The 24,630-nt window shown below is 46.3% G+C and overlaps 1 long non-coding RNA gene and 1 pseudogene across 1 annotated transcript in view; both read left to right on the top strand.

The window, feature by feature from the left end:
• The first annotated feature begins 1,051 nt into the window (after window positions 1-1,051).
• Window positions 1,052-3,007, top strand: LOC116279301 (PRKC apoptosis WT1 regulator protein-like; annotated as a pseudogene).
• A 4,418-nt stretch (window positions 3,008-7,425) lies between these two features.
• Window positions 7,426-24,630, top strand: part of LOC107034771 (uncharacterized) — a 79,730-nt gene continuing 62,525 nt past the window's right edge. The window contains exons 1-3 of the long non-coding RNA XR_012076917.1: window positions 7,426-7,572; window positions 9,806-9,909; window positions 17,583-17,693. This is a non-coding gene — a long non-coding RNA (uncharacterized lncRNA). The remainder of the gene's footprint in view (window positions 7,573-9,805; window positions 9,910-17,582; window positions 17,694-24,630) is intronic.

The following is a 24,630-nucleotide window of genomic DNA, read 5'->3' as shown; positions in this document are numbered from 1 at the left end:
TTCAAAATACTGGATTGTTTAAAAATAATAATAATAATATTAATAATGCTCCAATGTGACTGGCTCACTTATTCCAAGAATGCTTGTTTTTATTTTGTTTCCATGATTACATTTCCGCACTAACAGAACAAAATCAAACATTTGCAACTGAAACATTCAAATTAGAAGAATGAGAACAGAACTTCTGACCAGAAAGATTCAGTATTTTCCCTTGGTGTTTTCTAGTCAGAATTGTTTTAAAAATATCTAAACTAATCAACTTCTAAGTGATAGTTAACAGAAAGTGACAAATGCAGAGAATCAAACAGCAATCTTGCAAGTGATTTTACTTGTTGCTATATTTTGTCCCAGAAATAAGTTACTTCTTAGAATAATTAGTCCAAGATCAAACCCTGAAATGCCTTTCAGTGTAGTCAAACTTGCATGTTATTATAATGTTCATATAGCTAATGATACAGGTAAAGATAAAAAAGTGATCTCTCTTCTGTGTTTAATGCAATTCAAAAGAAACATCCAACAGTCTTAAGAAATTAGGTTAGACCTGAAATACAGGTGGGAAAATTAGCAATAATTAGCCAGTAATTTTCCTTGCCTTCTCAGTGTACAAGAGTAGTAGCCCATGGTAAACAGATATGTAACATGACAAGGTACCATCATGTTAAGAACACTTTCATCACCACAGAAAGACAGGTTTATTGACTGCAATGAAATGAAAGAAAAAATGGATATGATGTACCATAGGTAATTACTGGTCAATTGGAAAAAGATAAAATTGATATAAAAATGCTCGTCATCACAGATACTATAAACGAGTGACTAAGACAGTTGCTTAGAGGAAGAAGCTAGCTTTCCTCAGTTGTGTATGATTATGCCAAATGGGTGCTTGTTCAGCTCATAATTTTAAGACAAAAAAGTTCCACTTCTATAAATTAAAACATAATCTTTAAATTATTGCACAGTGGATATATTTTGTGAATTAAGTGAGTAGATGGAGTATTTTCATGTCTGTTCTAAAAAGCACTCTAAATACATATAAGAATATTCAATGGTCATGAAGATGAAATGCAGTCGGCCACCATCCCAGGCAAACCCACAGGTATGTACGTGTATGTATGTATAACATATAGTAGTAAGTAATACACAAAAGAATATGAAATACACTATTATCATAATATAGCAGATAAAATAAAATTAGAAAATAAACTGCTGAAAAAATAAGCATGTTGGTGCAAATAGATGACAAAGCAGTTATGATGGGATGCTATTGTGAACCCAGGGGACACGTTAACAAAGCTCTCCAACAGCAAATTCTGACTCTGTGCAAAGATAGCTGCTTCTTCGAAGGCCTCCCCCCCTTGCTTACAACCAAAGTGAGAAGCTGGAAATAGAGGGTGTAAATAAGGCATAGGAATGTACTTCCTGATTCAGAAAATAAACTAAATGGAAATCTAAAGATACAAGCACTGAAAATTCTATAAAATATCAATTCTCCAGGGTGGGGATACGGCAGCTCCTAGCACGGGGGGTGGGGTGGGCGGTGGGGCTGAGTGGGCGCTGTGCAGGGGGTGGCTGCGAGGCGCCCTGTCGCAGGGCAGATCCTGGGGGTGGAGGTGGGCGAGGACCTGATGCTTCTCTTCCCTGCCCCCGTTTGTGTTTCCCCACAGATCGGCCCGTCCCAGGGGGAGCTGCGGCCACCCCCGCGCCGGAGGAGGGTGGGGAGGTCGTTCCCTCGCCTCCTCCGGGCGGCGGGAAGGAGGCGGGGGCAGCCAGGGCTGGGGCGGGTGGCCTGCGGTGGGAGCCCGGCCGGCCCCGCTGGGACTCTGAGGACAGGTGCCTGCCAGACCGCGGGCCAGCGGCCGCACCACAGGCTTCCTGGAGGAGGAGGAGAAGGCGACGCGGGGGAAGATGCGCGCCAAGCAGAACACCCTCCCGCACCCCCCACCCCCGCCCTCCACGCTGGGGGCACCGGTGGCGCAGCCGGGAAGCTCCCCGCGGCTCCGGGCACCTCGGCTGCGGGGGCCAACGAGCTCAGTAACAACCTCCCGGGTGGCGCCGCCGACCCTGCCGCCCGGCCCCGGGCCGTGAACTGCGCGGTGGGCCCGGGGCCGCAGAGCAGCGCCGCCCCGGCCAGGGCAGCCGGAGGACCAGTCCCCCGCCGCCGCCGCCGCTTAGCGGGCAGCGCCGCCCCGGGCGACGAGGAGGAGCGGGACAGCGCCCCAGAGAAGGGCAAGAGCACAGGCCCCAGCGCCAGGAAAGGCGAAGGGCAGACGGAGACGAGGAAGCTGCGGGAGGAGCGGCGCTCCGGGTCTGGTAAGCATCCCCGCTGGGCAGAGTGCTTAGAGGAACCTGAAGGTGATGAAGCTGGGCAGACACAGTGGAAACGAGAAGATGCAATTACACCCCAGAACACGGTGCAGAAGGAGGCTCTAAGCTTATTAGATCCACGTAGTTCCTACCTGTTACACTTAGAGGCAGATCTAAAAACACAACCATTACCTCTGAAGATGTCTCCAGTATAGATACCCCCGAATAGACAGAAGTGGGTTCAGCAGGTAACAACAGGATGCACATGCTTAGTGGTAAGAGAAAGGCAAGAAAACTTAAAACTTGTGAGACTAATGCAAGATAAAGAGGAAGTGATCGGAAAACTCAAAGAGGAAACTGACTTGTTAAATAGAGACCTTGTTAAATAGATGACATAGAAGATGAACAACTAAAGCAGGAGAATAAAACTCTTTTGAAAGTTGTTGGGCAGCTAGCAAGGGAGAAGATTCATGGCTCAGTGTGGGAAAAAAATTTAAAAACTACTGATCGAATGTTGTGGTTAATGCTAGGCCAATATTCCTCTGCAAGTATCTGTATTTATTTCTAGAAAGTAAATTTCTAGACAGTGCTGCCCACTGTCACGGTGGTGTTCCAGGCTCAGGCAGTGCCTTTGGCTGTGAGGTGCTGTCTCCCTGGGGTGGTTTACCCTTAGGTGTGGGGCAGGAATACTGGTGTTGCCTAGCTTCCCAACCACACTTTGGATGTTGTGCAAACATTGTTAATATTCAGCCTTGAAATGTATTAGTGTACTGATTGTCAATAAAAGAAGTATTTTAAATTTTCTACTTAATCCATTAGTAAGTAAAGGAATATTTCGATTCCTTTTTAAGATTATACCAGCTATTAAGGCTTTTAAAGATCAAGCTCTTTTAAAATGTTTCCTCTATTTCGGTTTATCAGGAACATTTCCAACAATAACCTTTTACATAATGGTACCTGGTGCAGATACAGGGGCCTGACAATTCAGGCAAAGCAGGTCATGTGCAGTCCTCTCTCCCAGGCTTAAAATGTATGTGTGTATCACATATAGATTTTTACACTAAAGATTGAAAAATAAAGTAGGATGTGCTACAATCTGTTTCCCTTTAAAATTTATAACTAACATTGAGATTTTAAAAAGGTTACTTAGATACATGTGCACTACCTTAAAAAAACTTTGGCTGTTGTCAGTAAAGTGCGAGTATTTGTGCCCATTCAGGAATAATATTTCTTATATCTCCTGAGAATTTGTGGCATAATATATATCCAATATCCAAAGTTCTAATGCATTTATGATGTTATTTTCAAAATATTAAGTTTATTATCTTTAAAATGAACATGACTTGCCTCCTGCATTTCTGACCTGAATTAACTTGGGAATCACTGAAGAAATCATCTCTATTTCATCTTTCTAGAATTGTTATTAATTTTACTGCACTACAATTACCTTTAGAGAAGAAGAGGAAGGCTTTAGGTGGGTATTTCCAAGGGAATTTACTAAATATAATAGATGAGCACTGTCATGCTTGTTTAAGTAGTTTAAAACATAGAAAATTAAATATCAGGGGCAGATACATGAAACAATGTATTCTTAAGGTTAAAAAACCTACTTCAGTTACATGTGGTTTATGTTTTCTGGGTTAATTTGGATTTTTATAACTAGAAATTAAAATGCAAGTTTTGAGTCCATCAATACTTTGTTGAAAACAATGCAAATCAATGTAATAGCATGTTCATATGTCCAACACCAGAAGCTAAGATAGGAAGGAACGTGGGTTTGATAATCTGATGTCATAGACAATATTCATGTGTACATTGAGTGTCATCTTTTTTGTGGGGTTTTTGATCTTGACTCAGTGCCTAGTAAGTTCCATGCCGTGTTGGCACTTTTTAATAACTATTCTTGATGTTGTTAATAACCTGTTACAAGATTCAGGCATATATATACATATTTTTTAACCTCCCAAATATTTTATTTATTAATTTATTTGAATACGATAAGTTTGGTATATAACATGTGAATGTAAGGTGTATAGTGTGTTATTTTGATATATGTATTTATTACAATATAGTTGTCAGGCACATATTTGCATCTTGCAATATAAAAAAAACCAAACACATCAGCTTTTCATTGGGGGGAATGTATTAAATGAGAAGGAGCTAGCATTAAAATAACATGTTAAAGTCTGGTCACACATTGTCTCATTGTGTCTGAACCATTCCTAATACGTAACAGTAACTTGACTTCTTTTGCATTGGAACTATGCTCTCATAAATAAAGGACCCTCTCATTGATTAGGACTGTCACTTGTATGCCTTACCTGAGAACTAGTGACACTTTTTGGTGGTTGTTTCAATAGGCTGAAAACATGGTACTAATAGGCAGCAAACAGTTTACTCATCATGTGCATGAAAAAAGGCACTTTCCCCCATGCTGTTTTCTCCAAGTTGGCTGTTTCATTCTCAGTATAAAGACTTGAACCATCGCCCAAGAAAACCTGACCCCATATTGTTTTTTTTTATTTTTGTTTTACTGAGCTAGAGTCTCAAGTGTGTTAAAGTTGTCTCTCCATACCCCACCCAAAAAAAGTAATTACATATGAGTATGTGAGAGAAATATGGTTGAGGGGGTTATATTAAATTTTCATGCTTACTCTTTCAGTAAGTAACTGGGTAGACAATTATAGATATGATAGAAGCTTTAAAAAAATGCTCATGGATCAGCCCTTCTGTCTAGCAGTGTGTAGTGTGTGTCAGTGCTGTCTTAAGAGTGCTGACTTAAGTACAATTAGCCAGTCTAATCTGAATACTTCATTCAAAAGTACTTTGTGTATTAACTATGCAGCCGTTGTACTTTGGGTCTGGTTAATGGGGACTACTGAGTTTGCTGCAGCACTTACTGACTGGCGATGAAAGCTCTGATGCATGTTGGGAAATGTCTTACAGTTCACATGAGGCCTTCCGCTATTCTCTTAAACTCCTTGCTTGGTTCCCTCTTGGCCTTTATTGGGGCCAGCAATTACCCGTTCTCTTGTGTGTTTGGTTTTGTCTTTCCCCATTAGATCGTCTCTGATGACAGGGAGTGGATGCTTGTAGCTCATTCACCAACGTCTCTCCAGTTTCTCCCTGGCCTCTTTTCAATATTCAGTAAACATTGCATACGTGCATAAATAAATTAAATATTTAATGTCCAAAAAAGGAAGGCCAAAGCAGTGCAATCTGGAGCTAAATGGGACCTAACAGACCTGAATTTGAATCTCAACTTTAGTATTAACTAGCTTAATGCTAAGGGTCTTTTTGGGGGGGGGTGATGAGAACTTTTAAGATCCAATCTCTTATCAACTTTTAAATATGCAGTACGGTTTATTAACTATAGTCACCAGGCTATACACCTCACATCCCCTAGGACTTATTTATTTTATAACTAGAAGCTCGTACCTTCTGACCACCTTCACACATTTTGGCCACCCCCGTATCACTATATCGTGAGATACTTTGATAGGCCTTGGGTGACAACTAAATTTTAGGGAACACAGATCATGTTAAAGAGGTGTATTTTTTGATAGCAAAACTCTTGATGAATTAAAGTTCCTGAAGAAATTTTTTTTTCCTACAGCCAAAAGACCAAAATTGTCAATGAGTCACTCACAGCTTATTTCAAGAACTTTTAACATTCCTATCACATCGGTAAGTGACATATCCCCTTCCCAATGGCCATGTGGTGGCAGACACTGGTTCTGGGTGGGGTGAACGTGGTGAGTGCCAAATGAGGTCATACTTGTTCCTTCTGGGTCACTGAGCTTCTCTGCCTCTGTCTTAGTTTTCACAACTATAAAACAAAAGAAGTCACACTTGTGTGAAGTGTTTCTGAGTGCTTCTTTAAGGACAAATTGAGATCATGGATGTGAAAGCATGTTATATTTTTAAAATATTATATGAGTAAAACATCATCTCCCAACCTTAACTAGAAAAACAAGTGAGGAAAAAATGTGAATACAATGAAGAGAACTTGAGAAAGTTCCAGCATGCTTTATTAGTGCCAAGGTTAGCCCCCATTCTCCCACAAACAAAAATGGTGGGGGAGGGGCGAATTGGAAAATGACTGTGAAAGGAGACAGCAGAAAGATTGTTTTGTAAAATCTGAAGCACACGGGCTGCATTTTCAAGCCCGATTTGTAAAAGGATGGGCAGTGCTGGTGAAACGTAGAGGGCTTAGCTCTCCTTTAGATTAGAGGCGGGAGAGATGCGAAGCGGCCCAGCACCAGCACCTGGTGAGAGAGGCTGTCACCTCTCAAATAAGAGAAAGGGGAAAGTCAGCCAGCACTGTAGTCACCTGCTCCCTAGTCTCTTCCTTCTTCCACATGCTCTCCCAATTCCATCACAAACTGTGCTTAATTGATTGTGTTGCTTTTTAGTTATAAAATTCAGCCCCTCCGAGAACCCCTCCCGTAGACAGGGATTGGGGGAGGAGGAGTGGGGGGAGGGAAGCCAGAACTTAGTCCATACCCCAGTGACTGCACACTGGAGGCACGTCGCTGTGCAACACAGCCCGGGAGCCGCTTTGTTTATCAGTGAACTTCCTACTGTGGCCCTGAGATGTAGGTCAGGCTCATTGGAAATAACCAGCCGCGGATCACATGCCGTCTTTATTATATTTCGAGACTGGGTGCTCTGCTGATTCCTGCACACTGGAGTGCGTCTGCGCTGCAGGAGGGACGCAGGTAGAGTCCCCCATCTATCTTCCTGAGGCTTTCCGGGGTGCTTTCCCATCCCCTCAGCCCTCCCTCCTCACCACCATCTCCCCTGCCGTCTTGGCCTCCAGCCTCTCTGTTTAACCAGTGCCTATCCCTCTCTCTCCCGGCTCTGCACCGCAGAAGAAGACACAGAGGGCTCCTCTTAATAGCTGGGGAGGGCTTGGCCTGCAAGAAGAAAGAACTCGCGTATTCCGCTCCCCTCCCCTCTGCGGCTGCCTCCTGCCACTCAGGAGGTACGACATGTGGCGTGGTCCAATGAGGGCTCTCTCACAGGACCTACGCCAGTGGGCGATGGGCGGAGGCGGGACGCGCTCCGCTCTTATATCTCCAGTTCAGGCTGCTGGTGTGAACCAGTTTGGGAGCAAACGAAGGACGGAAGGCGGAGGCACTACGGCTCTCCGCTCTTATGTCCCAGTTCAGGCCGCTGGGGTGAGCCGGCCTGGGCGCGAACGAGGGACGGCTGGCGGAGGCGGGGCGGCTCTCTGCTCCTACGTATCCAGTTCAGGACGCTGAGGTGAGCCGGCGTTGGCGCGAACGAGGGACGGCGGGCGGAGGAGACACGTCTCTCCGCTCCTGCGTTCCTAGTTGAGGCCACTGGTGTGAGCCGGCCTGGGCGGGAACGAGGGACGGCGGGCGGAGACTGTACGGTTCTCCACTCCTGGTATCCACGTTCTGGTGAGCTGGTCTCTGCGCGCGCGGGGGAAGGCGGGCGGAGGCTGGACGGCTCTCCGCTCCTGCGTCTCCAGGCGGCTGAGGTGAGCCGGTCTGTGCGCGAGCGAGGGGCGGAGGCGGGAGGGATCTCCGCTCCTGCGTCTTCAGGCCGCTGCTGTGAGCCGACCTGGGCGCGAACGAGGGACGGCGGGCGGAGGCGGGAAGGCTCTCGGCTCCTGCGTCTCTAGTTGAGGCCGCTGGTGTGAGCCGGCCTGGGCGCGAACGAGGGACGGCGGGCGGAGACTGTACGGTTCTCCATTCCTGGTATCCACGTTCTGGTGAGCTGGTCTCTGCGCGCGCGAGGGACGGCGGGCGGAGGTTGGACGGCTCTCCGCTCCTGCGTATCCAGGCCGCTGAGGTGAGCCGGTCTGTGCGCGAGCGAGGGACGGCGGGCGGAGGCGGCACGGCTTTCCGCTCCTGTGTCTCCAGTTCAGGCCGCTTGAGTGAGCCGGCCTGGGCGCGAACCAGGGACGGCGGGCGGAGCCGGCACGGCTTTCCGCTCCTGCTTCTCCAACTCAGGCCGCTGGTGTGAGCCGGCCTGGCCGAGGTCGTGGTGGGGCCGGCGTGGGCGGGACGACTCCCGCTCCGGCGTCTGCATTTGGGGCCGCTGGTGTGAGTCGGCCTGGGCGCGAACGAGGGACGGCGGGTGGAGACTGGACGGCTCTCCACTCCTCCGTATCCACGTACTGGTGAGCCGGTCTGTGCGCGATCGAGGGAGGGCGGGCGGAGGCGGGACGGCTATCCGCTCCTGCGTCTCCAGTTTAGGCCGCTGGAGTGAGCCGGCCTGGGCGCGAACAAGGGACGGCGGGCGGAGGCGGCACGGCTCTCGGCTCCTGCGTCTCTAGTTGAGGCCGCTGGTGTGAGCCGGCCTGGGCGTGAACGAGGGACGGCGGGCGGAGACTGGACGGTTCTCCACTCCTGGTATCCACGTTCTAGTGAGCTGGTCTGTGCGCGCGCGAGGGACGGCGGGCGGAGGTTGGACGGCTCTCCGCTCCTGCGTATCCAGGCCGCTGAGGTGAGCCGGTCTGTGCGCGAGTGAGGGACGGCGGGCGGAGGCGGCACGGCTCTCCGCTCCTGCGTCTCCAGTTCAGGCCGCTGCTGTGAGCCGACCTGGGCGCGAACGAGGGACGGCGGGCGGAGCCTGCACGGCTTTCCGCTTCTGCGTCTCCATTTCAGGCCGCTGGAGTGAGCCGGCCTGGGCGCGAACCAGGGGCCGCGGGCGGGGCCGGCACGGCTTTCCGCTCCTGCTTCTCCAACTCAGGCCGCTGGTGTGAGCCGGCCTGGCCGAGGTCGTTGGGGGGGCCGGCGTGGGCGGGACGGCTCCCGCTCCGGCGTCTGCATTTGGGGCCGCTGGTGTGAGTCGGCCTGGGCGCGAACGAGGGACGGCGGGCGGAGACTGTACGGTTCTCCACTCCTGGTATCCACGTTCTGGTGAGCTGGTCTGAACGCGTGCGAGGGTAGGCGGGCGGAGGCTGCACGGCTCTCCGCTCCTGCGTCTCCAGGCCGCTGAGGTGATCCGTTCTGTGTGCGAGCGAGGGACGGCGGACGGAGGCGGGAGGGCTCTCCGCTCCGGCGTCTCCCGTGGAGGTCGCTGGTGTGAGGCGGCCTGGGCGCGAACCAGGGACCGCGGGCGGAAGCTGGACGGCTCTCCGCTTCTGCGAATGCAGTTGTGGCGGCTGAAGTGAGCCGGCCTGGGCTTGAACGAGGGACGGCGGGCGGAGACTGGACGGCTCTCCACTTCTCTGTATCCACGTTCTGGTGAGCCGGTCTGTGCGCGATCGAGGGATGGCGGGCGGAGGCTGGACGGCTATCCGCTCCTGCGTCTCCAGTTCAGGCCGCTGGGTGAGCCTTCGTGATCGCGTACGTGGACGTCGTTCGGTGCTGCCCGGGGGCCCTTGTCGCGCATCCCTACAGCAGTGCCAGGCGCGCTTTGCTGTCCCGTAGAGAGCGCCGGGCCCTGTCTGCGGAGGGCGCCCGAGAGGTGCTGTCTGTCGACCTCATTCGTTGCGTGTAAACCCCGCGCCTTGCTTTCAAAGGTCTGAGGTCTGCGCTGTGGAAGAGAAGGAATACTTGCCGCAGCTGATTTCAGCGAAAAAGCCTGGATCCATCGTTTGAGCAGCTCTGCGCCTTTTGGCTGAAGGTAGGACTGGCCCTCTGAGGTGGGCAGGCCGCTGGCCCCCTCTTAAGCGCGTCGTGGTTCGTGAAGCCACGGTGGGGAGGACCCCTGTCTCCTTGGCGTAAACTGTCCCTGAAGATGCTCCAGAGCCGAGGACAGAGCCCGATGTCTGAATGGCAGATGCTGCCACCCTGCCCTCCACATCTGAAATTGGCAAGACCAAACCTGGTAGATGTAAGGGCAGTGGAGATGTGCCCTGTTAGGTTCACTGATGGAGGAACCTAACAGTGACAGGGTTATTTTCACTCCGCAGAGGCAAGGGAGATCAGTTTGGAGTGAACCCTGATAAATGTAGTGTTTTAAGAGCTTCTTAGTTATAAATCAGCATTTCTTTTCCTTTTCCTTCTTATTTTTCTGTCTCTTGTTTTTTTCTTCCTTCCTAGTGATTTTAATATCCGTTAGTTTAATTACAGTCTTTCGTATGAAAAGTCTTGGGAGAAACCTAGATTAAAAGATGCAGGTTCATTTGTGAATAGGGAAATGGCTAAAGTGCTTATCAGTTTATTTGAAGTGTGGTGAATGGGGGCCCTGGGAGATCTGGTTCCTGGGACCCTGGGAGATCTGGTTCCTGGGGTCGCTCTACAATTGATCAGCTGTTTGACCAAGTGTGCATTTTCTTTTGTGTACCTGTATTGTTAAAAGAAATTTCATTCCCCGGGGAACATGTCTGTTGCTTTCTTTTGAAAGGTTGTTTAAACACATACGAATAATCTCTCTTGACACTTGCTCTCCATTGTTTCCTCCAAGGTCCTGGTAACATTAGTCTGCACCAACTGCCTCACTTTCTCAGTTTCCGTTTCCGTGACCCTTCAGTCTGGCTTCTGTCCTCATCATTGCCCTGAAACCAGAGACTCGAGTGGGCATGTGTCCTAATGGCCAGGTCCAAGGCTGCCAAGCGCTCCACCTGGTTTTCCTCTTGTCTGTTTCTCACCAGCCCTCAGCATCCTGTCTCTCTCCTCCCCACCACAGCACACACACGCTGTCATTGTGATTCATTCAGGATCAAAGTCTGCCTGTGTCACATCTTTTATAATATTCAGTTGGGCAGCTGTCTCTGACACCAGCAGAGGGGAGGGGCCCCACCTTGGTACGTCCAGGGGAGGTGAAAGTCCAGGCTACCCCAATGCGTGCCTTGACACTTCTCTTGGCAGGAGACAGGGAAGCACCTTTTTGCTGCTCCCCGTGTGGTCTTAGAGACCCCAGGAGGGGTGGGGAGGAAAGTTCCAGCAGGAGTGGCGCCTCCTCTGACACCAGCATGGCTTGGGAGAAGGATGCTTCGGTGCTGCTCCTGGGGGTGGACCTCCTGCATCTCCATGTGGCCTCCGTCATCACTGGGGTGGACGTTAAGCCCCTGTGCCCACTCAGCCCTCCTGACTGGAAAGGGTACCTCTGTGCAGCTGGGTGAGGTTGGAAGTTTGGGCTCCTCTAACCTGGCTTGACAGGGGTGAGCGAACATGAGACACTGTCTTTTGTTTTCAGTTTGGTTTTCTGTATTGTTTGGTTGGGGAAACATGCTCTTCTCTCAAAGTTGTCTGTCTTGCTAGGTGCCCTCTTTCTAGGCCTGTGGCGAGAGAGAGTAGACTTTTCTTGAGACTCCATTTTTGTCTGTTTCTATTGATGCTTCTGGGTAGCCAGCTTTTCCGGTACCCACGTTGGCATATAAGAAGCACAAGAAAAAAACAGGGAAACCACTGCCATGCCATTCCTGGGTCTCGTGGTTCCCAGCCAGCCTGCTTTCTTCTTTCCACCGTTCACAAAGTCTTCTATGTTTATCTTATATATAGTATCCAGTCCCTCTTCTTTTGTGTGTGTTAATTTTTCTTTATAAAATTTTCTTGTGAACACAGGTTAGGTCTTTTACATTAATATTTCATTAACTAATGTAAGAATGAGCATGACTAGGATAGATCCACCTGGGTAATGGGCACAATAACTGATGACATTTCTTGGTTTCTCTTAAGTGTACAGTCTAGATTGAGGCTCTTTGTTTCCACAGTGGCTGTAGAAGAGAAGGGAGTTTTAGATGTACTTTCCAGAAACCCTTGGAAGTGACTACAGTGTCACCAGCTTTTCTTGTGCTCTTGTATGTTTGAACACATGACTTGTTCTATTTTTAAGAAATTTAGCTTAATTGGAATTATATGTTGACACCAGTTGGTTTTTTTAAAGCTACAAACATTGTAAGACAATATATAAATAGATTGTATTATGATCCTTTTCTTACAGAAGTGGTGAATTTCAATAAAATAAGCTCACTATAAAATAATTTTTTAAAAAAATTATATAGAGTCTTGGTTAATAGCTGATCTTCCAACGAATATTAGCAAATACCCACTCATGTTATATCACATTCCTTTTCTCAAGTGTGACCTGCACGACAGGCCAATAAATCGGGAGGCGAGGTGTTGGGGCAAGGAATAATTACTTTATTCAGAAAGCTGGCAGACCAAGAGGATGGCATAGTAATGTCTTGGAGAACCATCCTCAAGTCAGAATACAGGCTCTTTTTATACTAAAAAGGGGAGGGGTGTGATTGGTTGTTGGAAACTTCTTGGTGCTTTACAAAAGGTGCAGAGCTGACAAGACTAAGCCTAGAAAGCAGGGCACAGGGTTAAAACTAACAGAAAAGATTGAATGTGGAGTTAGATTTATTCTCCTCTGTTACATGATGACAGTACTGATGAGGAAGGAGTGTCCAATCTGGAGTCCTCTTGGGTCTCTCCCTGGTGACTTCTGCACTCAAGGCTGCCTCTTTCTGAGCAGAGAGCCCTCTGTTGTCTCTAAAGAACACAAGGCCTCATGTGCCTTGAAATTGTTCATCAGAGGCATAACGAGAAATGGAGGGATACAGAGCCATTAGCCCCTTGAATTCACTAGGATGGATGTAAGTACCCATAGTTCATCAGCTACCCTGTCAACCTGAGGACACAGTGAAGGCCCTGGGGTAGCAGGAGTCACATCACCTTACATCTGGGTAGTAAGAACCTAATGAGAACCACTTGCCAGCAACAGCCTGAGATGTTGGATGCACAAACAGAACTCTACTGAGAAGAGCATGATGGATCCTCCAACTTACTATAGGCAAAGGTCATGCTCCCAGTAGCTCAAAAATGTTACACCTCTTTACCATGTAATTTCCTATAATTGACAAGATTTTAAAACATGCATGGACAAAGGCCAAATCCTCATAGCAGTTGGTTAACAAGTGCTTTGAAAATTAATTGGGAAATCTCACTGTCATCTAATACTTGATAAATTGTTACCTGTTCTGAGTAAAATCTATGGAGATTTAAAAGGAAGAAAAAAAATCAAGGGATTTCAAAATGTTAAGAAAGGATTTGGATGATTTCAAACACTAGTTTCCATGTGACCAGTGTTTCCCTGGGGGCAGGTGGAAGTTATTAAAATCTCTTGACTATTCCAACAGCTCCCTGGCTGGTTTCCACACTTGTCCTCCTCCTGTTTTCAATGTAGTAGCCATAGTGTAATTTTAAAAAATAAAGTCAGATTAAGTTACTTTCCTCCTCAAAACCCCATCACACTTTGGTGTCCTATCACACGATCTCAGATTCTTGCCACAGCCCGTATACGTCTACAAACAGGTAGTTCCCTTGCAAACTCACCTGCAACATTCTTTCCTACTCACTGTGTTCCAGCCACATTTGCGGTGCCTTTAACACACCCAGAACACTCCACTCTCAGGGCATTTGCACCTGCTATTCTCTCTGCTTGGTAATCTCTTCCCCCAGATAAAGATGTGCTTACCCCCCCCCTTACTTTTTAGGGTATTTACCCCAAATCAGCTTCTTAAAGAGAAAGATGCTGACCAATGGCCTTGTAAGAACACCCTGCAGTCATTCTATCCTCTGATTTTGCTTTATTTCTTTCAAAGCGCTATGACTATCTGATATTACATAATGTATTTGCTTTGCTTAGTTGCTGTCTCCCTAAAATAGAATAAATGTTCTGTAAGCTCAAGAAATGTAGGTTTCCAGTGTAAGGAATAATGCCGTAATAGCCACTCAACAAATATTTATTGAATAAGTGAACTTTATTTTAGACATTGTTATATATATTTATGTGATGGGATCTTGTTTGTTACTTGGCTTATAAATTTTCAGCCAGGTGTGCAGTGGGTAGACATTAAGAGCATAACACCTACACCCCATCAAATTAATTCTGAGTGTCAAAAGTGGCAAGCCCACTTGCAGACTGTTTTCTAGAATTCAAACCGTGCTGGTCTCTGTCATGAGATCAATAAAGAACTGAAAAAGTATTTTCACACACAGATTGTCCATTGAGAGAGAATCTAATTATGTCATTTGTTAGAAAAGCATGCACCAGAGGCTGCATTTAATACTTAATGGTAGAATCCAAACCAGAGAATACTTGGGAAAGATCATTCATCTTGGACTTTAAAATAAATCATTTAATATCTTTTAGTGGAATATTTCCTTCTTACTTACATTTTTCCTCAATTAATATAAACAAAATACATTTTTCCAACAACGTGATAGTGTAGATAGAGCAAAGTCTTTGAAGATTTACAGATACCATATCGGGGCACCGACTCCAGCACTTATGGGTTGTATGTTTCCATTTTTAATTTCAGTCTCAGTTTTGTATCTGTCAGATGGCGGTTAACATACCCACATTGCAGTGTAGGTGGGAGGAGTTATTAAATTAATCTATAAAGGATGTCGCCTAGTACCTGGCACACGGCAGGTGCTAAACAATTTCCTTCCCCTTGGTTTTCACACCCCTCACCTTTCTCAGTGGTTAAATCAAAACCTTGTGGAGAAAGTACGGCCAGATTTACCCAGATTTTTTTCTTAAACTCTAGAATAATTACTGCATTTGTTGGAATGAAATGAGAGTTGTGTATACCTCAATAGATAGAATCCTTTGTTTTAATATTTGTAAGAAACTTGACAGGTTGACATCAATCTTTTTTTCCCTCCTCCATCCTTGCAAACACAGCACTTTCTGTGGCTTTGGAGCTGATGTTACAGAACGAGTTGATATATTGGACACATTTCACCATAGCCAGACAAATATAATTTTGATGAACTTATCTTGGCTAGTCTGTCATCTCTGCTTACTGCTAGAACTTGAAATCCAAGCACATGCCATTCTATTGTAGGCTTCCAAGAGATTCAAGGGATTATATTTAATTACAGAGAACATAATTATCAGTGTTTTTGTTGTTGTCTTAGTCTGTTGATTTTATCAGATATCTTGGATCAATCGGTTCATCTACAAATTTGAACATATCAAAACTTGATCTTTGTTAATAAAATGAAATCTGTCTAATAAGTATGAAATCAGTTGTTTCCTTTCTTCTGCAAAACCAGTATCTGCTTATAGTGCATTAAAACTAAACTAGAATAGTTTGAATGTATATCAACAAAAAAATGCAGTAACGATTCCTCTAGCCTGTGTATGTGTATATGTGTGTGTGTATGTGTGTGCATATACATACGTATATTTGATTATCTGGTGACGTAAGACAAGAACAGGTAGTGAAGGGATTATTATTCTTATGCCCATTATAGAAATGAAAAAATCAAGGTTAAAAAATTCAACTAAATTATCCAAAGTTGTTACCCAGTGCAAACTCGTTCTGCACCCAGCAAAGGTGCCCTCAGGGCACAAGGGCAGCAGCAGTGGCTGCAAGGAGAAGAGGGCTGCCTTAGGTGAGCTGGTGGTTTTGCTTCCCCTGCCGGGTGGCCTGGCCTGTGGGTGGGCTCTGCAGTCCCAGGTCGTGAGACACACCTGTCCCACTCAGCCTGCTGGGGAGAGGGGCAGAGCGGTCAGGGTGGGGAGCTGCTGCCTCTGGGAGCTGGTCCATTTCTCCTCTCCCCCGTGGTCTCGCCTGGGGGCAGCCTTGGACTCCAGGTCAGCTTGCTCCTGGGAGACGGGCGCGGTGCAGTAAGGGCGGCTGCGGCGGTCTCTGCTCCAGGTGAGCCGATCAGTTTACTCCCCTCTTCAGCGAAGCCTGACCTGCGGGCGGCCTCTGATGCCTAATTCGCCAGGCCCGCCTCCAGGTCAGCGTGTCCCATCAAGGTAGGCCCGGTGCGGTGCGTTCAGGGTGCGGGGGTGGCGAGGCGGCGTCCGCGGCGGTAGGGGGCCTGCCGAGGTGGAGCGGGTCCATTTACTCCCATCTCTCCCGTGGCTTGGCCAGGGGAGCGCTCTATGTTGCCCCAGGTGCCATGACACACCTGTCCCTGCCTGCGTGATCCTGGGAGGCGGGCCGGGGCTTTTGGGGTGGCGGCAAGGAGAGTGGGGCTGCCCTGGCGAGCTGGTCCTATTTCTTCTGTCCTCCGTGGCGTGGCCTGTCCTGGGGACGGCGTCTGCCGCCCGTGATTCGCCTAAGTGTCCGACGCCAGGTCAGTTTTCTCCTGGGAGAAGAGCGTGGTGTAGTAAGGGCTGCGGAGGTGGGCGCCCCAGGGGAGCCGTTTGGTTTACTCCCCTGTCCCAGGAAGCCTGGCCTGGGGGCGTCCTCTGCTGCATATTTCGCCAGGGCTGTCTGCAGGTCAGCCTGTCCCAGCGAGGTGGGCTCGGTACGTTCAGGGTATGGAGTGGCTGTTAGTGTCCGCGGCGGTAGGGGACCTGCTGATTGGCAGCGGGTCCATTTGGTCCCATCTCTCCTGTGGCTTGGCCATGGGAGCCGTCTCTGTTTCCCCAGGTGCCATGACACATGTGTCACTGCCAGCCTGATCCGGGTAGTCGGGCTCGGTGCTTTTGGGGCTGTGGTGTTGGCGGCGGCAGGGCGAGTGGGGCTGCCTTGGCGAGGTGGTCCCATTTCTTCTTCTCTGCACCTTGGTGTGTCCTAAGGGCGGCCTTTCCTGCCCAAGATTCGCCTGACACTCTCCTCCTGGTCAGGTTGCTGCAGGGAGGCGGGTGAGGTGCGTTCAGTGGTCAGAGAGGGGAAGGGGCTGCCCCTGGCGAGCTGGTGGATTAGCTCCCATCTCCCTGGCAGCCTGGCCAGAGGGCGGCCTCTTCTGCCCCTCATTTGCTGGTTGCCCTTCTCCAGGTCTTACTGTGGGCAGTGGGGTGGTGGCGGGGGTATGGGAGCGTGCAGGGTGAGCTGGTGGATTAGCTCCTGTCTTCCCTGTGGCTTGGCCTGGGGGTGGCTTCTGTTGCCCCAGGTCAAAAGACAGATTCTCTGACAGCCTCACCACCAGACTCAGGGCACGTTGCCCTTAGGGGGCTGCCCCTGGCAGTCGTTCAGTTTGTTCCCATCTCCCCTGCAGCCTGGCACAGGGGCAACCTTTGCTGCCCCAAGTTCACAGGATGCCCAGTCTCCAGTTTACCTGCATTTGGGAGGCCTGCGAGGTTTAGTCAGCCCAAGGTGTGGGCTCTCCCCAGGGGAGGGGCAGAACTCTCTTGGTCTCTTTTGTCTTTATTCTTCAGCAAAGGGGTCAATGGAACCTGTTCATCACCTTGAGAAAGTGTAGCCTGTGTCGTGAAAGAGCTGCTGGACAGGGTGGTTTCTAGGTTGGTTTTCACATCAGCTGATGCTCCAGGCAGGCAGGAAGGCTGTTACTCAGAGCTTCTTAGCCTGGACTAGGGGGATGTTCCCACCATCCTCACCGTGCTTTTTCTAAATGTGTTACTCCCCCTCTTTTTCCTAGGTGACATTTTAGGTTATTGGGTCACAGATTGCTGGCACACTCATCCCTGTTCTCAAACATCTTTTAAAGTTTGGTGAAGTGACAAGTAGTGGAAGAAGAGTTACTGATAAGGTAAGACCACTTAAATTTGCATTAAAGCCGCATTCTGTCCGTCTTTCTCAAATGATTTTTCTCTGATTCTAAACCCACAGTCTAGTGAGTGTTGTCCTCCTGTGTAAGTCATTGATCTTCAAATCATATTTGTTGAGTGGGCGACAAGATTTGTTCATCAGGCTTATCCCTGAAAGGAGAAACTGAGGCTTTGAAGCAGAATTCCTTGTCTGATGTCACCCAGGCAGTCATAATAGGAGATAGATCTGATATAAAAGTCCCTCAGCTGCCTGAACTGCAAAGCTTCTGGGATTACTGATCCCTGAAATGTAGGTGATTCTTGATAATAATTTGGAGGTTAGTTAACATGATCAGGTTTTTCCAGTCCTGTAAATGGGTTCCGTGGCCTCAGCCCTGGTAGAACTTGGTCATAAGGGCCGTGTTGCAAGGAGTGGGTGGCAAGGCAGAGGTGTAAGAGCTGGAATCACTGAGATTCCACACTCGCCAAACACAGACTCTAGAGCCTAATTGTTGTCAGGTTCTGCTGTGGATTTGAGAGTGTGTTGAGACATGATTCTTGCCACTGCCTGGGTGGAAGTAACTTTTATATAAACCTGGAAAGGATGGTAATGAAAGTAGATGGGCTGTTACATTACTCAGTTTACCCAGGCTCACTCTTCCAGGCACTTGTGGGACTAATGGAGAGTTGTGTTACTCACTCATTCACTGATTTATTACCCCTGAATTGATCATTTGTCCCACAGTTAATGAAACAAGGAATCAGGAACCTGAGTTTTGTCCCCTCTCCTATCACTGATTGTATCGATCAGTCGGGTGACCTGCGTATGCATTTGTGAAATGGTGTGGTACTTCTTGCCCTATGGGACTGCGCTGATCAGTTTTGAGAATCAGGTGAGATACGTGAATAGGACAGTGCTTTGACAAACATGAGACCTCTTTATATTGTCACCTGGGAACTTCTCTCTCCATAGTTAGCTCTGTATTATTTTTGTTGTTGTATTTTATCCAGTGTTACTAAAAGTTTTACTTTAAAGGGATCCAAATTAGCTCTGTTCACTTGTTTCCAGATCTGAAAGCTTCAGTTTTAAGAGTATCTGTTTGATTTTTCTTAAAAATACATTCTAGTATATATCTCATGTGAAAATCTTTATCCTGTTAGCTATTTCCCCATCATTTTGTTATTTTCTTGAATGTATTAAAAGTAACTATTTTATAGCCTTTATTGTTAACTCTGATGCCTACATCACCTGTGGGTTTGGATCTATTGTCTAGTGTTTCTTATTCTCATAGTGTCAGTCATGTAGTCTTGACATGTTGCATGTCTAGAAATTCTTTATTACATGGCAGACATTGTGAGTGAAAAATCCATATGTTGTCTTCTGTGAGAGGTTTTCTACCTTCCTGTTAGGCAGATAGGGTGAGGGACTGATCATCTCAATCCAGTCAGGCGCTGAGGTGGGTCAGGACTGAGGTGCCTTTTTTCTTCAAACAGCTTTGAGGTATACTTGGCAGAATAATTTTTACATATTTAAAGTGTACAACTTAAAACATTTTGACATAAGTGTATCCCCGAGAAACCATGACCACACTCGGGACAGTGAACATACCTATCACGCACAAAACTTCTCTCCTGCCTTTTGTTGTCCCTCCCTCCCTCCCCATCTCTTCCCCTGGAAACCATTGATCTGTTTTCTATCACAACATATTGGTTTGCATTTTCAAGATTCTTGTATGGATGGATTCATGCAGTATCTACTCTATGTTGCCTGACTTCTTTCATTATTTTTCTTATAGCAGAGTATTGTTTAGTGTTGAGTTTTTTCTGAATAGTTCATTGTGAGCAGTGTTTGGCTAGACCATCATTTGTTTCTCCATTTACTTCTTGATGGATGCATGGGTCATTTACAATACAACGTTGGCTATTATAAATAAAAGTGCAGTGAATATTTGGTTACAAGTCTTTGTATGGACATATGCTTTTATTTTCTAAAGCACCAGATGAGGAATGTCTGGGTCATATGGTAGATAGGTGTTTACCTTTTTTTAAGAAACTGCTAAACAGTTTTCCGAAATGATTGTATTATTGTAAATTCCTCGTGGTGTGTATCAGTTCTGGTTGCTCTACTTCCTTGGCAGCACTTTGTGAGGTAAGTCTTTATAATCATATTCATTCTAGTATGTATGTGTACTGGTATCTCACTGTGGTTTTTAAAAGCATTTCTCTAATGACTAATAGCATCTTTAATCAGCATCTTTTCATATGCTTATTATCCATCTGGGAATCTTTAATGAAGTGTGTTTTCAGGTCTGGCTCATTGTCATTCGGTTTATTATTGAATTTTGAGAGTTCTTTATTCCGGATCAGATGCAAAGAGAGATCTTTGTATCTGATCACCTTTATCAGATATATGATCTGCAAATAGTTTCTGTTTCTGTCTGGCTTGTCTTTTCACTTGCTCAGCAGTGTTTAAGAAGACTTTGAAGTCTTCATTTTGATAAAGTTTACTGTATCAGTTTCTTTTTTAAATAGATTATACTTTTGGTGTCATAGCAAAGAAATATTTGCCAAACCCAAGGTCATAAAGTTTAAGCCTATGCTTTTTTTCTCTTAGATGTTTTATAGTTTTAGATTTTCTATTAAGATTTATGATCCACTTTGAGTTAATTTTTGTGTATGTGGTGAGGTATGGATCAAAGTTCTTTTTTTTTTTTTTGCATATGGGTATCTAATTGTTCCAGCACTGCTTGTTGAAAAGACCCGTTTTCACTGCATCCTTATTGAGAATTAATTTCCTATGTAAGTGTTGGTTTAGTTCTGAACATTCTATTCCATTCCATTATTCTGTTTTCCTGTTTTCCACCAATGCCATACTTTCCGATTACTGTAGCTTTATTAAAAAAAAGTCTAAAAAAATCAGGTAGTGTCAGTCTTCCAAGTTTGTTCAAAGTTGTTTTGGATATTTGGGATCCTTCGCATTTTTATATAAATTTTAGGATCAGATTTTAAGTTCTCTTCCTTACATCCTGTTCTGCCAAAATTCCACCCATTTCTTTGTCCATCTCTAAAGCCACATTTTCTGAAGAAGTCTCTAGATCCCAGGTGAAAGGAATTTCTCTTTCGTTTGTGCTCCATTCACATGTCATAATATTTGATTGCATTTAGTCATATTTGGCTGAAACCTCTCAAGATTAGGAATCTTGACTTGTCCCTTTGCTGAGAAAACTAGTTCTATGCTTTGCAGGAGTGAGCCCTGCAGTAAGAGGTATCTGCAGCACACATCTAGCTCATTGCTTGCATGTTGTCAAGGAATCCTGCAGATTTAGAATTGTTTATTGATTGTTGTGTCCAAGACGGCTCAGTCTTTATTATTTCTGTTGCTCCTGCTGCACTGTCAAAGAGCAATGGGCTAATTATTTTCCAAATATCAAAACAAACTGTAATTGACTTGTGATGCTAATTATGTGCTGCTGTGTCTTAACAACCCGCTTAGTGTTCACACACCCCTTCACTCAAGCAACTTTTGGGAGAATGTCGTATCCTTAGAGATAGCAATGCTGTCTTTGGCAACCTGAGCAGCAGTATCTGAACTCACTCCTGCTGTATTTCCAGTGTCCCCTCTAGCCCTCTTCCTGCCCTCCACGGGGGACCTGCAGTTCTGCCCTCTAAAAGCTTGTTGTTTCTCAGGAAGACTTTTCATATGAAATATAATCATGTCCTTCCTGTGGGGACATTCAGTCCAGAGACCTGACAGCAGAGGAAAATGTTTAGTCTGCTTTTGGTAGGCCCTAAACTGTTCCATACTTACTAGAAGCAAATCCAATGAAAAAACTGTGTTGGCATCTAACAAATCAGCATAAATGTCTGATGAGGAAGATCAGCTTCCCCATCCCACTCAGGCGTCATGTTGATGTGACTCTCACCTTGGCTAACATTTTCTCCTGTGAGCAACGTAAGGTTCAAGATGTTAGGAATGGCTTTTTGTTTTTCTTCCTTAGTCTTTCCACATTCATTGTGTCTGGCGAGATTATATAATCCTGTTTATTTCCAGACCAGCACTAATCTTTTTTAAAGGATCACATGTTTAAAAGGCCAGTGGGCAATTTGTTAGAAGATAGAAATCCTCTTAGATTTTGGTCCTAAAGTCAAATTTTGGTTAGTGGTGAATGAAAATTCCCCTTAAAATTTTAAATACAGTGATATAAAAATTTAAAAGTAATTAAATATTAGTCGATTTCATTAAACACTATAGCGGTTATTTACCTCTAAGCCTGTTTCTGTGGCAGTTTTGCAATGATTCCCTCTCTTTATTGATTCCCTCATTATCAGAGTCCTTGAGAGGCCCCTGTCAGCACTGTCAGTATCATCATCATCATGGAACTGATTACTCTGGAAGAGTCTAGGAAAATAGAGATGGATGGGGATACGTGTAGGTGAGTGTGTGCGTATACAGTAAGAACAGTTATCAAATGTTCGATGCACAATATCCATTCCGTTTAGAGAAGAATGTGGCCATGAAATCCTGATGTGGTGAACAAAGGAAGTGGTGGGAACAGGATGGTCAATGGAAAGGAGGAGAAAGTGAGCAAAGCTGGGAGCATAGATCCTCAGCTAGGAGATCACGTTGGTGTGAATGACAGGAGTGTGGTGGCAGAATAATGTGCCCCCCCCGCGGGGTAGCCACCTATGACATGTTACTGTACACGGCCAAAGGGATGACACATATTTTAGGATAAAAATCTTAGAGGACTTCTGTCTTCTAAATTGTCTACTAGTTAGCCTTTTAAACCGATGATACATTATTAAAGATTAGTGCCGGGCCACAAATAAACAGGAGTCATATAATCTCACCAGATGTCCTGAATGTGGAAAGACTTAAGAAAGAAAAACAAAAAGCCGTTCACAAGTGTCTTGAACCTTTAATTGCTCATGAGAGGAAACATTACCCATGGTGAGTGTCACAGCCACATACATAATGCCTGAGTGGGGTAGGAAAAGGGGATCCTGATATGAGAAAATAGGGAGAGTAGCCTGGATTGCCCAGGTGGGCCCAGTGTAATCACAGGGGTCCTTAAAAGCAGAGGACATTTCCCAGTTGAGCTTAGGGTCAGAGGGAGGTGTAGCCATGGAGCACAAGTTCAGAAAGGCTGCTGGCCATGAAGATGGAGGAAGTCATGGGGCACAAGCTAAGGAAGGTGGATGACCTCTGGAAACTGGAAAAAAACAAGGAAACACTCTCTTCTAGACCCTCCAGAAGGCAGGCAGGCACCCTGCTGGTACCTTGAATTATCCCAATGAGAACTGTGTTGGACCCCTGACCTCCACAGCTATAAGGTGATAAATCCTTGCTGGTTTAAGCCATTAAGTTTCTGGAAATTTGTAATAGTAGTAATAGAAAAGTAACATAGGGAGGGGGTGTGTAAGGGATTAAAGGTCTGGGATGGGGTGTGGAGGGGATTCTGACATTCAACACCTAAAACAAATGAGGTGAAGTGGGAAGATGGTATCCTCAAGCCAAGTTTTAGGGAGAACTATGTGGCAGACTGGAATGAGGAGAGCATTGGAGTAGAGGAATCAATGAAACCTCTACCAGGAAAATGAGTAAAATGTCACAGGGCTTCAGTGGTAGTGGATGTAGGAAAGGAAAAGGGCGCAGAGAGAGATAAGCGTTAATTTGAAGGAATTAGTATAGGTTGGATGACAGCAAGCTGGGGAAAGTTAGCCGATGTGTGGACTGAATGGGTCCCCTTGAAATCCATATGTTGAAACCGGATCTCCCAGTGTGATGGTATTGGGAGGTGGGGCCTTTGGGAGGTGATTAGTAGGATAAAATGAGGTCATGAGAGTAGAGCCCTCATGAATGGGATTAGCGCCCTTATAACGGGCCCCAGAAACTTGCCTCTCTCTGCTCTCAGCCCCATGAAGATAGTGCGAAGACAGCCATCTTCAAGCCATGAAGCCAGTTGTCTCCCAGATACCTTCATCTTGAACATCTCAGCCTCCAAAACTTGAGGAATATGCTGGTTGTTTAAGCTGCCTGACCCATGGTAACTTGTTACAGCATCCCAGACTGACTAAGGCAGTGGAGAATGCCTCCAAGTTTGGAACTGATTGCCTGGAGAATGCTTAAACTCAGGGGAGTGGGTGGCACATAGGTTAACTCATTTAATCCTGCCAGCACAGTAGGAGGTAGAGTCTACATATTCCTCAGTATTTAAAAGGTAAGGAAGAAGAGGCACAAATCAGTTAAGAAAAATAGAAGAAGAATTTGTCCACGATTCACACAGAAACCCTCAGAGGTAGAGTGAGAATTTATACTCAGGCAGGCTGGCCCCAGAGCCCCTGCTTTTTAACTATGAAATCAGATCACCTTGCTTATGTGGATCAATTTTTTTCAACTGTGATATTAGGGTACTGTGCCCAGTAACTTATAATTTCAAAATACCTCACTATAAGGGAATCGTTAGTCACGGGCATTACAAACCACAGAAAGGCAGACATACAAAAATAACTCTTTAGGGCAAGAAACCCACTAATGTTTCTAAACATCATACATACTGAGCCTTTGAAGTAAAATGTTTATTTATAATTCTGCCTGGGTACAGAATAACTTCATTATTCTGCATGTGGCTGATGGCTCCCAAAAGAGGACAGCACAGGCCTAGAGAACTTAAATGACTTGCCCAGCCTCGCCCAGGAAGCTCGTGGTGGGATCAGTGCTACAATCTGGAAGTTTTCCGTCCTATCCAGCAAGTCCCTCATGGGGGCTTAGAAGCTTCTCCTTTGGTGCCCAGCTGTCTGTCCCTGCTTAAGACATCTTGTCAGGTGTCCCAGCCTGCTCCTGAACAGCAGCCAGTATCCACTCCTGCTCCTTTCTGACCAGGTAATACCTCTTAGCAGCTTCCATTGCCTCTTGGCATCAGTTCTTACCTGGAAGGG

Source organism: Vicugna pacos, chromosome 10, assembly GCF_048564905.1.
Source record: "Vicugna pacos chromosome 10, VicPac4, whole genome shotgun sequence".
In the NCBI taxonomy this organism is placed as follows: domain Eukaryota; kingdom Metazoa; phylum Chordata; class Mammalia; order Artiodactyla; family Camelidae; genus Vicugna; species Vicugna pacos.
The sequence above is the reverse complement of the archived record's forward strand: the minus strand, read 5'-3'. Positions and strand labels throughout refer to the sequence as shown.